The 13,724-nt window shown below is 40.2% G+C and overlaps 1 long non-coding RNA gene and 1 other non-coding gene across 2 annotated transcripts; one reads left to right on the plus strand and one right to left on the minus strand.

The window, feature by feature from the left end:
* Positions 1 to 13,192, minus strand: LOC141410299 (uncharacterized). The gene is made up of 2 exons (XR_012434850.1): positions 12,577 to 13,192; positions 1 to 4,433 (listed from the first exon to the last, which is right to left on the minus strand). It is a non-coding gene; the product is annotated as an uncharacterized lncRNA (long non-coding RNA).
* LOC123573818 (small nucleolar RNA U13) lies at positions 5,035 to 5,137 on the plus strand. Its single transcript, XR_006698550.1, has one exon. It is a non-coding gene; the product is annotated as a small nucleolar RNA U13 (small nucleolar RNA).
* Positions 13,193 to 13,724: the final 532 nt, after the last annotated feature.

Below are 13,724 nucleotides of genomic sequence, written 5' to 3' on the forward strand. Positions count from 1 at the left end.
TCCACGGCAGCTTTTTTAATAAGAAGCCAAAACTGGAAGCAACCTAAATATATATCAACAGGAAAAAGGATAAACAAATTGTTGTATATCTACACAATTCAATACTACTCAGCTCTAATAATCTGATTTTTAAAATGGGCAAAAGATTTGAATAGACATTTCTCAAAAGAAGATATACAAATGGTAAACAGGCATATGAAAAAGTGCTCAACATCATTGATCATCAGAGAAATACAAATCCAAACTACACTGAGATATCATCTCACTCCAGTTAAAACGGCTTTTATTCAAAAGACAGGCAATCACAAGTGCTGGTGAGGATGTGGTGGAAAAGGAACTTTGGACAATGCTGATGGGAATGTAAATTAGTGCAACCACTAAGGAGAACAGTTGGAGGGTCCTCAAAAAACTAAAAATAGAGCTACAATATGATCCAGCAATCCTAATGCTACCTATATTCCCAAAAGAAAGGAAATCAGAATATCAAAGAGATATTTACACCCCCATGTTTGTTGCAGTACTGTTCACAATAGCCAAGATTTGGAAGCTACCAAAGTGTTCATCTGCAGATGAATAGATACATAAAATGTGGTTCCTATGCAGAATGGAGTACAATTCAGCCACAGAAAAGGATGAGATCCTGTCATTTGCAAAAACATGATTATAACTGGAGGTCATTTTGTTAAGTGAAATAAGCCAGGCACAGAAAGACAAATATTGCATATTCTCACTTATTTGTGGGTTCTAAAAATCAAAACAATTGAACCATGGAGATAGAGAATAGGATGGTTACCAAAGGCTGGGAAGGGTAACGGCAGAGGGGGTGAGCAGGAGGTGGAGATAGTTAACAGGTACAAAAAAAGAATAGTTAGAAAGAATGTATAAGATCTAGTACTTGATAGCACAATGAGCGAACTATAGTCAGTACTCATTTAATTATACATTTACAAATAGCTAAAAGTATAATTGGATTGTTTATAACACAAAGGATACATGCTTGAGGGGATGGATACCCAATTTTCCATAAAGTGATTATTACACATTGCATGCCTGTACCAAAATATCTCATGTACCCCATAAATATGTACCCACAAAAATTAAAAAATAAAAAAATTAAATACTACTTGGCAATAAAAACAGACTACTGGTTAGTGCAATGGCATGAATGAGTTACTAAAACAGTATGCTGAGTGAAAGAAAGCCAGATGCACACAAAATTATACAGTATGATTCTGGGATGATGAAAATGTTCTATATCTTATTTTGAATGGTGGTTGCATGTGTGTATAAAGCTGTCAAACCCCATTTAACTGAACATCTCAAATCAATGTTTTTATTGAATAAACATTATACCTCAAAAATAATCTTTTATGAAATGCTGTTAACATACCCTTTACCTATTCTCATACTTTAGGTGCTTGAAAATAAGCTTTCTGTCCCTTCTAATATCTTAGAATGGCTTACAAAGCAGTCTAGAATTTAAAGGCAAACACCAGCAGCAGTACATGACACACTGCAGCTAAACCCATGGAGAAATGGGCTAAGTGTGAGTGCCCTGGCATGTGGCACTGGAATTAAACCCTGTTAACTGTATTTTTGCCACCAACAGACACCTCTTCTATTCTGGCTTAGAACGAGGTAAGCGCTAATTCTAACTATACTGGCTCCTGGGGGTTACACTGAGAGAACTTAGCAAGAATTCACACATATAGTATGGGAATAGAAAAATCTGGTGCCATCATCTTTTAAATTTTAATTTAATTTTTAAATTAAAAAAAATTGCCAGGCATGGTGGCTCATGTCTGCAATCCCAGCATTAGCACTTTGGGAGGCTAAGGCGAGTGGATGGCTTGAGCCCAGGAGTTTGAGAACAGCCTGGACAACACGGCAAAATCCCATCTCTGCAAAAAATACAAAAATTATTCAGGTGTGGTGGCATGTGCCTGTGGTCCCAGCTACTCAGGAGGCTGAGGGGGGAGAATTGCTTGAGTCCGGGAAGCGGAGGCTGCAGGGAGCCAAGATCATGCCCCTGCATTCCAGCATAGGCAACAGAATGAGACCCTGTCAAAAAAAAAAGAAAAAAGAAAGAAAGAAAAAGAAAAAAATTTGAGACAGGGTCTCACTCTGTCATCCAGGCTGGAGTGCAGTGGCATGAACATGGCTCATTGCAGCCTCGACCTCCCATGCTCAAGCAATCCTCTTACCTCAGCCTCTGGGGTAGCTGGGACTAAAGGTGGGCACCATCATGCCCAGCTAATTTTTAAATTTTGTGTAGAGACAGAGTCTCCTGATGTTAGCCAGGCTTGTCTCGAACTGCTGGGCTCAGGCAATCCTTCAGCCTCAACCTCCCAAAGCGTTGGGATTACAGGTGTGATGCACTGCACCTAGCCTGTGTTGTCATCTTTAATCCCTAGATAGACTCCCTTCTCTGATTTCCTATTGTATTCTTACCCGTACCAAACAATTCAGCTCTTTATTTTGTATATAATAGATTACTTATGAGGCAGGCAATACAGTGGAATGGTTAAAAACATGGTCTGTGTAATCAGAGAGAAATCTGAGTTCAAATTCTAGCTCTGTAATTTATTACCCATCTAAATTCAGAGAATGCACTCAGTCTCTCTATGGTTCGATAACCTTTTATGCTAGACACTCCAGATTCCAAGAGGCAAAGATTGAAGAGGGATGTTCTATACTTAACAGACTTGTCAGTTTCACTCTCCTGGGATAGAATGGTTAGTAGGTTGGGAGAGCTGAAGGTTGTTGTGCTGATGGAAAGGAAACATCAGGAATGGGGACAAAACATTATCTCCCTAGCAATTTGTATGGGATTTCACGACATTCAAAGCTCTTCCCCTAAGTTGTCTACTGTAAAGAAAGTATTATCATCCATATTTAATAAATATAGAAACTGAGGTTCAAAAATTATTCTGTATCCACGTGAAGCTGACAATAAACCAACTACACCTTCAGTAAGTGAACAAAATGATTTTCAATGACTTGTTAGTTTATAATATAGGCAAATATTTTAAACTTATAATAGACAAATTAAATACATAAAGAAAAAGTCACAAGTAGTAAGTATATACTGTAATGGATTTTGTATAAATCAAACATAAGCATGTAGTCGTCACCCAAATGAAGAAACTGAACACTCCCAGTGCCTCCAAAACCAGCCTCCACAGCCACTCCTTCACAGCCTCCCCGAAGAGTAACCATATCTTCACTTCTAACATTGAAATTAGTTCTGCCTGTTTTTGAACTATATGAAAGTAGAATCATATTAAATCACACACTAGGCTCCTTTTTGCCCATCACTTTTGCTCAGTTTGGTATGATCCATCCATGTTGTGATCCATCCATGACTGCACATTCTTATTGCTGTGCAGTCTTCCCTAGAAAGGACATAGCACAGTGTCTGTTCATTCTAGTGGATGGGCATTTGGGTAGTTTCCAGTTGGGGGATTTTATGACTACTGTTGCTATTAGCATAAATGTCTTTCTGTGAGCCTATATATGAATTTTTGTTCCGCAAAAATTCAGCTGTAGACTTGCTGAGTCTTAGGGACTTCATATGTTCAGCTTGAATAGAGAGTGCCAAACTGTTTTCCAAAAGGTTTGTACCAACTTGCATTCCTACCAGCAACTAGCTCCTTTTGTTTCCCATCCTTGTCAATACTTGTTACTATCAGTCTTTTGTATTTTGGCCATTGTGGTGAAGCTGGGGCATGTTTTATCTTCAGAACCAACTGTTGGTAGTCCTTTCTTTTTTTCTCTCCTACTTGAGTTTCATTTCCTTTCACACAGTGGCTGAGATACTTTTGTTCCACTTTCTTCTTTTTACTTAAAGTTGTCCATTCTAGAAGAAATTCTGGTGAGTTCTTTCTTGTCTTTTCTTTGTTTTTCGCCCCCCCCCCCCCCATGTTGCTTTCAGTCACCCAGACACGTACTTCTTAACCACCTCTCAGAGCCACTCCTCCAGGTGCCCTTGGCGACACTGGTCAGGGCATTCAGCCACCTGGACCATGACCCCACTTGTACCCCCAGGGTCTCTGGTTTGCATTTTCTCTCCTATCTCATCTAGTCCCGTTCACACCCATCCTGGGAACAGTTCTAGTCCCATTTCTTTACCAGGCCCTAAAAACTGTCAGATAGGCCAGGCGCGGTGGCTCACACCTATAATCCCAGTACGTTGGGAAGCTGAGGCATGTGGATCACCTGAGGTCGGGAGTTCAAGACCAGCCTGACCAACATGGAGAAACCCCGTCTCTACTAAAAATACAAAATTAGCCGGGCATGGTGACGCATGCCTGTAATCCCAGCTTCTTGGGAGGCTGAGGCAGGAGAATCGCTTGAACCCGGGAGGCAGAGGTTGCGGTGAGCCAAAGTCATGCCATTATACTCCAGTCTGGGCAACAAGAGCAAAACTCCGTCTAAAAAGGAAAAACAAAAAACTGTCAGTTAATAAAAATAGTTAGCATTTGTTGACAGTTTACAATCTGCCAGAACATCATAATAATCTTACGTTCTACACAAAATTCTACATTTTACAGCTGGGGAAATTAAGGAACAGGAAGGTTAAAAAAAAGTTTCCAGAGTTCGAACTGCTACTGATTGACAGAGCCAGAATTCAAACCCAGCAAGTCTTAACCCACAGTGCACACTCTGAGGACTTCAGTGACTTCAATCTCTATGGTCTGTGCCACTCATCTGCCAACTCTATTTAGATTCTTGTGTTTTTGGTCATCTTTATATTTCCATCTCCATCACCATGATTTTGAATCTTTAGGATCTCCCATCTGATCTTGTAGGCACTTAACAAATGGAAATATTGGTTGAAAAGAAAAGTAAAAACTTAAACATTCTATGTGAGAAATAATACCACAAGGTGAAAAACACAGATAACAAATCAGAAGAGTAAAATATATGACAAAGATTTAATAACCTTACCATCCTTTTACAAATCTATAATAAAGAAGGCATGCAACCTATCGTTAAAAATGAGTAACATAAAAATGAGTAACATAAGAGTTGTTCCTTTCATAGTTCATATGTGTGATGATTGGGTGTTCGTGCTCATGCGTGAGATGTGCTTCCCTTACGCCTTGTTCAGACATGAGCACTTTACCATCTGATGTGAACAAAATAATAATAATAAGTAATGTAAGAGTAAAGTAAGCAATTCACACTAGTGGAAATGGCTAAATAACTTATAAAAAGGTTTACTTCACTGGTAATAAAATGAATGAAAATCTGACTTTTTACTTTATACTTTCCTATATTCTCATGTATTTATTCATCTTTCAAGGAGTATGTATTAGTTTTATCCTTTTAAATTTTAATTTGATTAATTAATTACTTAATTAATTTTTTTAGAGATGGAGTTTTACTGTATCACCAAGGCTGGAGTGCAGAGGTATGATCATGGCTCACCGTAGCCTCAAACTCCTGGGCTCAAACAATCCTCCCACTTCAGCCTCCAGAGTAGCTGTAACTACAGGCACATGCCCACTACATCCAGTGAATTTTTTATTTTTTGCTGAGATTGGGGTCTTGCTATGTTGCCCAGGCTGGTCTCAAACTCCTGGCTTCAAGCAATACCCCCATCCTGGCTTCCCAAGGTGCTAGGATTGCAGGCATGAACCACTGCTCCTGGCCTTATCCTTTTCTATTAGTTATTTCTATTTGGGGAAAACAAAAGAATGTATATCACACATTCTAAGAATCTGAAACTCTCTGGGGTCTAATGGCAGGGGTTAAACAGTTTGGGGGCAAAGAGTTGCATTTCTAAGAAACCACTCACTCAATCTTTTTTTTACTTACTCAATTTTCTGCCCCCATGTTTCTGGGCAAATTAGTAACATCTGGACCATGTCATCAGGACCTGGCACATCTTTCCTCTCCCCCTCTCCTTTCTGTCCTGAAGATACAGTAGAGTCCTATAAACCAGACTCCTGGTACTTACCTACAGTACTACATTTTCCACTGGATCCCAGTCAGACTGGGTTCATCTGTGGCCAGTTCAGATGCCACAGCCCCTATAATGACCTATTAAAAATCTACATTGTCTGTTGATGTGACATATCTTCCTAGCAGAAAACCCAGCCATCACCTCAGATCCCAGCCCAGCTCCTCTTTCATTCCTCTCTCATCTTCTTCACTTAACCATGAACTTACCTGTCCTTCATACAAGAGTCCTAATAATATAAAATAGTGTCTATAATTTATTGAGTGTTATTATAACTTCATGCTAAGAATCAACACATATCTTCTCATTTTAATCCTCCCAACAATGCTTTTAGTTGCATATAATCACTATTTTACAGATATAAAAAATGAGGATCGCACAGGAACAGCCAAGCCAGGATGTTAAGATTTGTCTGTCTGGCCTTCTTTTGACCAGGGGTCTTTCTTCCCTCAGCTTTTCTTTTGCCCTGACTTTATTCTCTGTTAGGTCTGGATTCCTAGCACCATCAGGTGACCTGTTCTCTCTCCCCATATAATTGCTTGGATTTCTCCTGATAGTGCCTCAGCAAGCCCTTAACAGTTTTCCTTTGTTGTCATCTGCACAGACACCTGTATGATCAAACATGCCCATCAGTTTCTTCCTAAATCTTTACTCTCAATACCTGTCAATCCAGTGCAGCCCAACTTAGAGGCTTCTCCGTCTCCAGTAACCTGCAGCATCAGCTGATTCCAGTTCGAATGGGAAAATGCTTTGTTTCTCTTGACTAAAAAACTGGGACTAGCAGGGTGTATTTGTGTTTTCAAAGAAGAATGTATCAGTCCAAGTAAGTTTCTAATGCAGGTAAATTTTCTAATTAGCAACGGTCCCCAATCTTTTTGGCACTAGGGACCGGTTTCCTAGAAGAAAATTTTTCCACAGAGAGGGTGGGGGTGAGGGTGGGGGTATGGTTTTGGAATAAAACATTTCCACCTCTGATCATCAGGTATTAGTTAGATTCTCATAAGGAGCACACAACCTAGATGCCTTGCATGAGCAGTTCACAATAGGGTTCCCGTGAAAATCTAATGCCACTACTGATCTGATGGGAGGAAGAGCTCAGGCAGTAATGGTCACTCACCTGCCGCTCACCTCCCGCTGTGCGGCCCGGTTCCTAATAGGCCACAGACCAGTAACAGTCCACTGCCCAGGATCCTGGACCCCTGCTCTAATACGAAGAAATTCAGAAAAGAGGATGGGAGGTGGCATTTTACAGAAAAGGAAGCTGAGTCTCAGAAAATGTTTGGCTTGGCCAAAAATAAGCAGCAAAATGTGAAAATGAAATTCCACTGTCTAATCATTGCCTCCAAGCCTTGTCCTCTTTCTGTCCTCACCCAGCACCCTTCATGAGCTGGCAATAAATGTCTCCCTCCTAGGTTTTCATGCTTATAGGAGAAGTCATTGGCTCAGAGAATCCCTGAGACGCATGGGGACAGAACTAGTCTTCTTCCCTTCTCCACTTTACTCCATCTGGCCTTGCAGTGAGCCCTCTCTATGAGTAAAATTGTTGATGAGACCATTCACTCAATTCTAGCATTTTATGTAATATTATTTCATGAAATAAAATGTTCAACTCTTGATTACCAGTCTCCCAGTTTTCCACCAAGGTTGTGATGTGTTCTTAATGTACATTTAAGTTCTGTGAAGATTTTCCATTCATACATTCATCCAATAAGTGTCAAGACATAAAGAATGCTAAGTCCCAGGAAGAGAAAGAAGAGCCCCATAGAATAAGGGGTTTAATTTCATGAAGTGATTTGCATCAAATTCACTGGCCTCTCCTTGACTTCCAAACTTATTATCTTTCTAACCCAAGGCTCAAGGTAAGCTTATATTCTTGTGACTCTTTCAGACAGTTGATCGTAACAAATCATGCTACCTTGGTTAACTGTCTTCACTTGATGTTCCACCCAGAGAAGCACATTTACTTTTCCTTCTGACCACAGCAGCCCTAGCCACAGCCTGCATTGTCCAAGGGCATGCCGAGCCAAATCGCTGCTATCACTGCTGCCACCTTTTGATCCCTAACACCATCTGACAGAGCCTTGTGTCCCTACCATATTTCATGTCTTCCATCCTTGGGTTCCTCTTTTGGCACTGAGGAGCCCAGTAGGTGCCCACATTAGACATACTTCCTCGCTGGCCAGACAGCAGGTGGGCAGAACCACAAATTCACTTCAGCTGCTGTCTTGAGATGCAGCTTTCTCAGGGACAGCTGGAGAGTCCAAGTACACAGTCTCAAAGTGCAGTGGTCATGTCTTGTTCATCTTTGCATCCTAGCACCTAGAAGAGTCTTTAGCACTAGGTAGGAGCTCTGCAAATATTTGTGGAAAGAAGGAAGAGAGGGAGACCAGAATACTGAGGTGATTTGCCTAAGACACCTAGCTTAGTAGAGAACTAGATATGAATCCTGGGTCCCAAAGTCCTATATCCGTGCTCATTCCACTCTACCGCCCTAGCTTTACATTGGCCTCCTGAAAGAAAGAAAAATGAGATAAATAACAAGAGAAGGGAGAGAAGATATAGAAGAGAACACCCAGTAAGGAAAATTTGGGATTGAATTTGCAGGTGGCATAACCACAAGGCCAGGGCTGATGTTTTCCTGGGTCTGAGGTGGTCTACTCCAAGGCAGATAACATAGTAGTTATGGATAAATGGTGCTATTGATCAAATTCTTACATCTGGAAAAGGCCTTGAAAAATAGTTGATTCCAGGCACAGTGAAAGTAGTTCAAAAATATGTATTTTCAAAATGTAAATATGGACAATTACCATTATCCCACCTCCAATCTCCAAGCTTTTCTATATCTCATTTTAAAAACAAATATAATCTTTTCCTACCTAACCCAGCAAGATAAATGTATCCTAAGAATTTGCTATTATTATCGCTCTTACTTAAAACATCTTTAGTGAACCAAGCATAGTAGATATTAATCTGATTTAAGTAGAATGAGTCAAATTATACTCAGAAACCCCAGTAAAAATTTTAGTAAGAAATTTCTTTTCAGAATATGACTTTGATGCATATTTATTTTTTTCATGAGGTATGGACTGAGGAAGAAGAAGGAGGAGAAAATAGGTAAAAGGATTTTTTTTTTTTGCATTGCCATACTGTTAACCAAAACTAAAGACCAGAAGCAGAGAAATGGAATAATTAAAAAGTGATCACAATGTAATATTTAGGCATGCTGTCACACAGAGTCCAACAAAATGGTTTTAGCAATTATCTTTAATTCTTTTAGTTACTGGGGAAAAAATAATTCAGAAAACTATAAAGAGATAAACATTTCCTATTATCCTATTGTTTGAAAATAACTACAGTTAGCATTTTAGTATATAGCCTATTCTACTATTGTAAAATAGGTTCATTTCTAAGAAATCTCAACTTATCAAAAGAATGTAAAGAAACAGGTAAGGTAACACTGGTTGAAATTGGAGAAGGATGGCTGGGCAATAGGGATGGAACAAAAATTTCTCATTTAGAAATACTAGCATGTGCCTTTTAGATTTTGTCCTTTACGAGTGTATCTCCTATTAAAATTAAGCCTAATTGCCATTTAAAACTAAAATTTTTTAAAAAATGTTTTAATGGAAACAGAAATGTTAAAACTCACAGTAGAACGGAATTTTAAAAATAGTAATTTTTAACAATAAATTTGCTTTCATAACCATAAATGTATTTGATTATTGCTAGCTTTAATTTTTAAAAAGTAGATCAAAACCTACAAAAGGAAACACAAACTTCCTTGCACTTTCCACCACATATCAGCACCTCTAACGCCCCATCACTGTTGCTGTGCATGTCTGCCTGCAGTACAGTCCATTACAGCCGGGGGAAGGAGCAGCTTTTTACCATTCTGATGAGACCAATTCCCAGTCAGTTCTGGTTATTACTAACAGTGATTCAATAAATTATATTCAATAAGCAGCCAATTGTGCTATGTCCAATTTTTGTTATGGACACTTTAACTATAGGAGAAATTAATGCCTGTATAATTTTCCAAATGCTTTCTCCAGGCATGTGTACATATACTTTATACAGAAGTTATCTTTTTAAATTTGTTTTTACCAGAAAAAAAAAGAATCATAATAAACCTACTTTAGAAGGTTTTTTTTCCACCCAACAAAGCATTTTGAAACTCTTCCATGATAACAAATGTGGATCTAATTATCATTTTAACTTATCAAATTTCACCTTATCTATAATAAAGTTTAATCCTTTATGAGATTTATCTTTCAAAAAAGAAATGAACTTGCTTTTCTTCTTTAATACTGCCAGTATTTTCAGTATCTTTATGATGTTACTATACGAACGTAAAAAATCAGTGTGATTTGGTTCCATTATCATTTAAAGCCAGACACTAAGACCAATGGAGGCTGATATTCCTGTAGGCCGTAGCAACTCTGGGAAATCTTGCCTTGGCTGAAGCTATACCAAATCCAGAAGTAATTGAAGTCCCCCTAAGGTTTCAGGTCTCCCCAAGGAAGGCAGGAGTTGTGCATTACTCAGCATTCTCAGATCTATTCTAAAGCAGATTATTTTCTTAGGTTTTGATTCAATTCCATACAATTCAAGCATTTTTATTTAATAAGTACAAGGCATTGTGCTCAAGGAGAAGGATAAAAGCTAAAGTGGATCATTCTAACTTTCCTGAACACTTACAACCTCATAGGAACACATACATACATAAGTAAGTAAGACACAAGGAAAATGTGTAAGACAAAATAAATAAAAGTATTATAAGAAACACAGAAGAGGGATAGATTACATTAGGCTGAGTGAGGTGGCTTTTAAGTTGCTACTAGAAGGGCGAGTAGGACTGTGATCAGAAGAGAGAGGAAGGGCTGGATGGAGCAACAAGAGTCCGGGCTATTAACACAGGTTTGAGTCAGGCTGACCAGAGCTGTAAAGCCCTTCTCCTGTTCTCACTGTGTGTTCTTTTCAGTTCCGTCTTCCTGAGGCTGCTATGTTTCTGGGCATGCCCAGGGGATCTACAAACCGGTTGTGCAGAGCCAGGCATTTCAATAAGAAACAAAATGCTGAGTAACAACATGAAGTCAGAGTGTTGCTTGCCAAGAGCTGGGAGGCCTGGGTGGTTTCCCAATCTTAAAGAAGCAGAAGGATATTAAAGTGAGCCTCCCAAAGGAAAATGTGGATCTACTTACCGACGCAGAAAATGATACACACGGATTCTATTTAGGTAGGTGCACTACCTGTGATGACTATTGGTCACTCCCAGATCACATGGACCAACTGTAGGTCTCAACTATTTTGACTTTCCAGAACAGACTAATACATAACTAACGGCTTACCTTTGTGAAAAATATTTTATGCACTGTAGAACAGATAATTCTTAGTCCTGGGCCAAAGGGGGAAAGTTTGGAGAGAAACAGGAAATGACTCTGCTACAAAGAATTCAGGAGCATGAGTGAAGTGAATAAACAATCCAGGCACAAGTGATGAATTCTAGATGTCCTGGGAATAACAGGGCGTATTGCCAGCTCAGATGGGTAAAATCCCACTCTGATGAGGGCTCCAGGGCTGCAAAGAGACCACTCCTACATCCATCACATCAGTGTCACAGGTTTACCACCTGCTCAGCTCTTATTCAACAGCCTAAGGCCTTTTGCCCCATCACACACATTTGACCATTTAGTCTAGGAATCAGATACCAAATACTGGGGAGATCTCACAAAGCCCACAACTAAAATAAGCAGAGGAATCAGAAGCTGGACAGAGTGACCCAAGGAGGACTAGGGATAACTCAGGAGTTCCTTATTTTATTTTATTTTGAGAGAGAGTCTCGCTCTGTCGCCCAGGCTAGAGTGTAGTGGCGCGATCTCTGCTCACTGCAAGCTCCGCCTCCCGGGCTCACGCCATTCTCCTGCCTCAGCCTCCCAAGTAGCTGGGACTACAGGCACCCGCCACCACGCCCGGCTAATATTTTTGTATTTTTAGTAGAGACGGGATTTCACTGTGGTCTCGATCTCCTGACCTCGTGATCCGCCCGCCTCGGCCTCCTAAAGTGCTGGGATTGCAGGCATGAGCCACCACGCTCGGCCTCCAATTTGCAGTCTTGTATCCCTCACCCCCTCCCACCTTTTCCCTGGAGTCCCCAAAGTTCATTGTGCCATTCTTATGCTTTTGCATCCTCATAGCTTAGCTCCCACTTATGAGTGAGAACATATGATGTTTGATTTTCCTTCCTGAGTTACTCACTTAGAATAATAGTCTTCTATCCCATCCAGGTTGCTGCGAATGCCATTAATTCTTTACATTTTATGGCTGAGTAGTATTCGCTCTCTCTCTCTATAGCTCTCTCTCTATATATATAGCTATATAATAGCTCTCTCTATATATACACTTGTATCTAGAGAAATCATTCTATATATACACATAGAGAGATACATATACCTTCATACGTGTATATGTATGTATTATATATGTATTTATTATATATAGAGAGAAATACACTCACACACACACATATACATATATATAGAGAGAGAGAGAGAGAGAGAGACAGAGAGACAGAGAGAGAGAGAGAGAGATTTATTTAGGAACTGGCTCACATTATTGTACACGCAGGCAAGTCCAAAATCTTCAGAGTGAGCTGGTCAGCTGGAGCCCCAGGGAAGACTTGGTATTGCTGGTCAAGTCCAAAGGCAGTCTGCTGGCAGAATTCTTTCTGCCTAATGGGAAGGAGAGGGAGTCTTTATCTGTTAAGGCCTCCAGCTGATCAGATGAGAGCCACCCACATTACGGAAGGTAATCTGCTTTACTCAAAGTCTGATGATTTAAACGGTAATCTCATCTAAAAAATATGCTCACAGAAATAATTAGAATAATATTTAACTAAATACTGTGGTCTAGCCAATTGGACACAGAAAATTAACCATCACAGTCCCCATTCACATAAATCCTCTTTCTTCTACCTCCTGGCCTGAAAGATGCTCTCCTGTGAAATCACTGTTCTCCCAACCGTTTTCAGCATGATAGCCTTATCTTCTCTGCTCAAGTCAGCGGGTGAGATGGAGCGGCCAGCTGTCTTTCCTCCCTCCAGTGTGCTTTCTCACCCTCCAATTACCCTCACCCACTCTCTCTGCTCAGTTGAAGACTGTGCAGTTCTCAGTGCCGGGACTCACCGGATCCATCCTCACTTCCCAAGCCTACTTCAGCAGCGGAATCGGCCCTGCTCCTCTGCCCTGCCCTTTGCCATAATCTGTATTGACTTTGGAATCCACATTAACCTTTTAGATTCCTTTACCCCAGAGGTATTTCCTGGGTCAAAGACCTCCACCTTTGACCTGCCTTAGTCAGTGTCGTTAACACTCAGGGTAACCTGTGTTTCTGAGATCTATTATCCCATTTGCAGTCACAGCCTGTCATCTCCTTCACCCCACCCAGCAAGCCCATCTCTGGCTTCCCTGGAATCTCTCCTGCCTCACACAACCTATCTCATTTCATTCACTAATTCTATTTGCCTTCACTGCTTCCTGCCTTGCTTACTAGAATCATAGACTCCCTGTGTGCCCCCAAATCCTGGACTTCACTTCCAAAGAACCCATGGAAATACATGTAAAGTAGTGGCAGTGTGGTAGATACAATTAGATGGGATTTCCTCCTCCTCTTCTTATTGCTCCTGTTCTTCATCTTCCTCTCATTCATTTTCGTTTGTGTTTCCAGGTAACTGTGCTTTGAGGAAAGAGGTGGAACTTTG

This window comes from Macaca fascicularis, chromosome 5, assembly GCF_037993035.2.
Source record: "Macaca fascicularis isolate 582-1 chromosome 5, T2T-MFA8v1.1".
Classification (NCBI taxonomy): domain Eukaryota; kingdom Metazoa; phylum Chordata; class Mammalia; order Primates; family Cercopithecidae; genus Macaca; species Macaca fascicularis.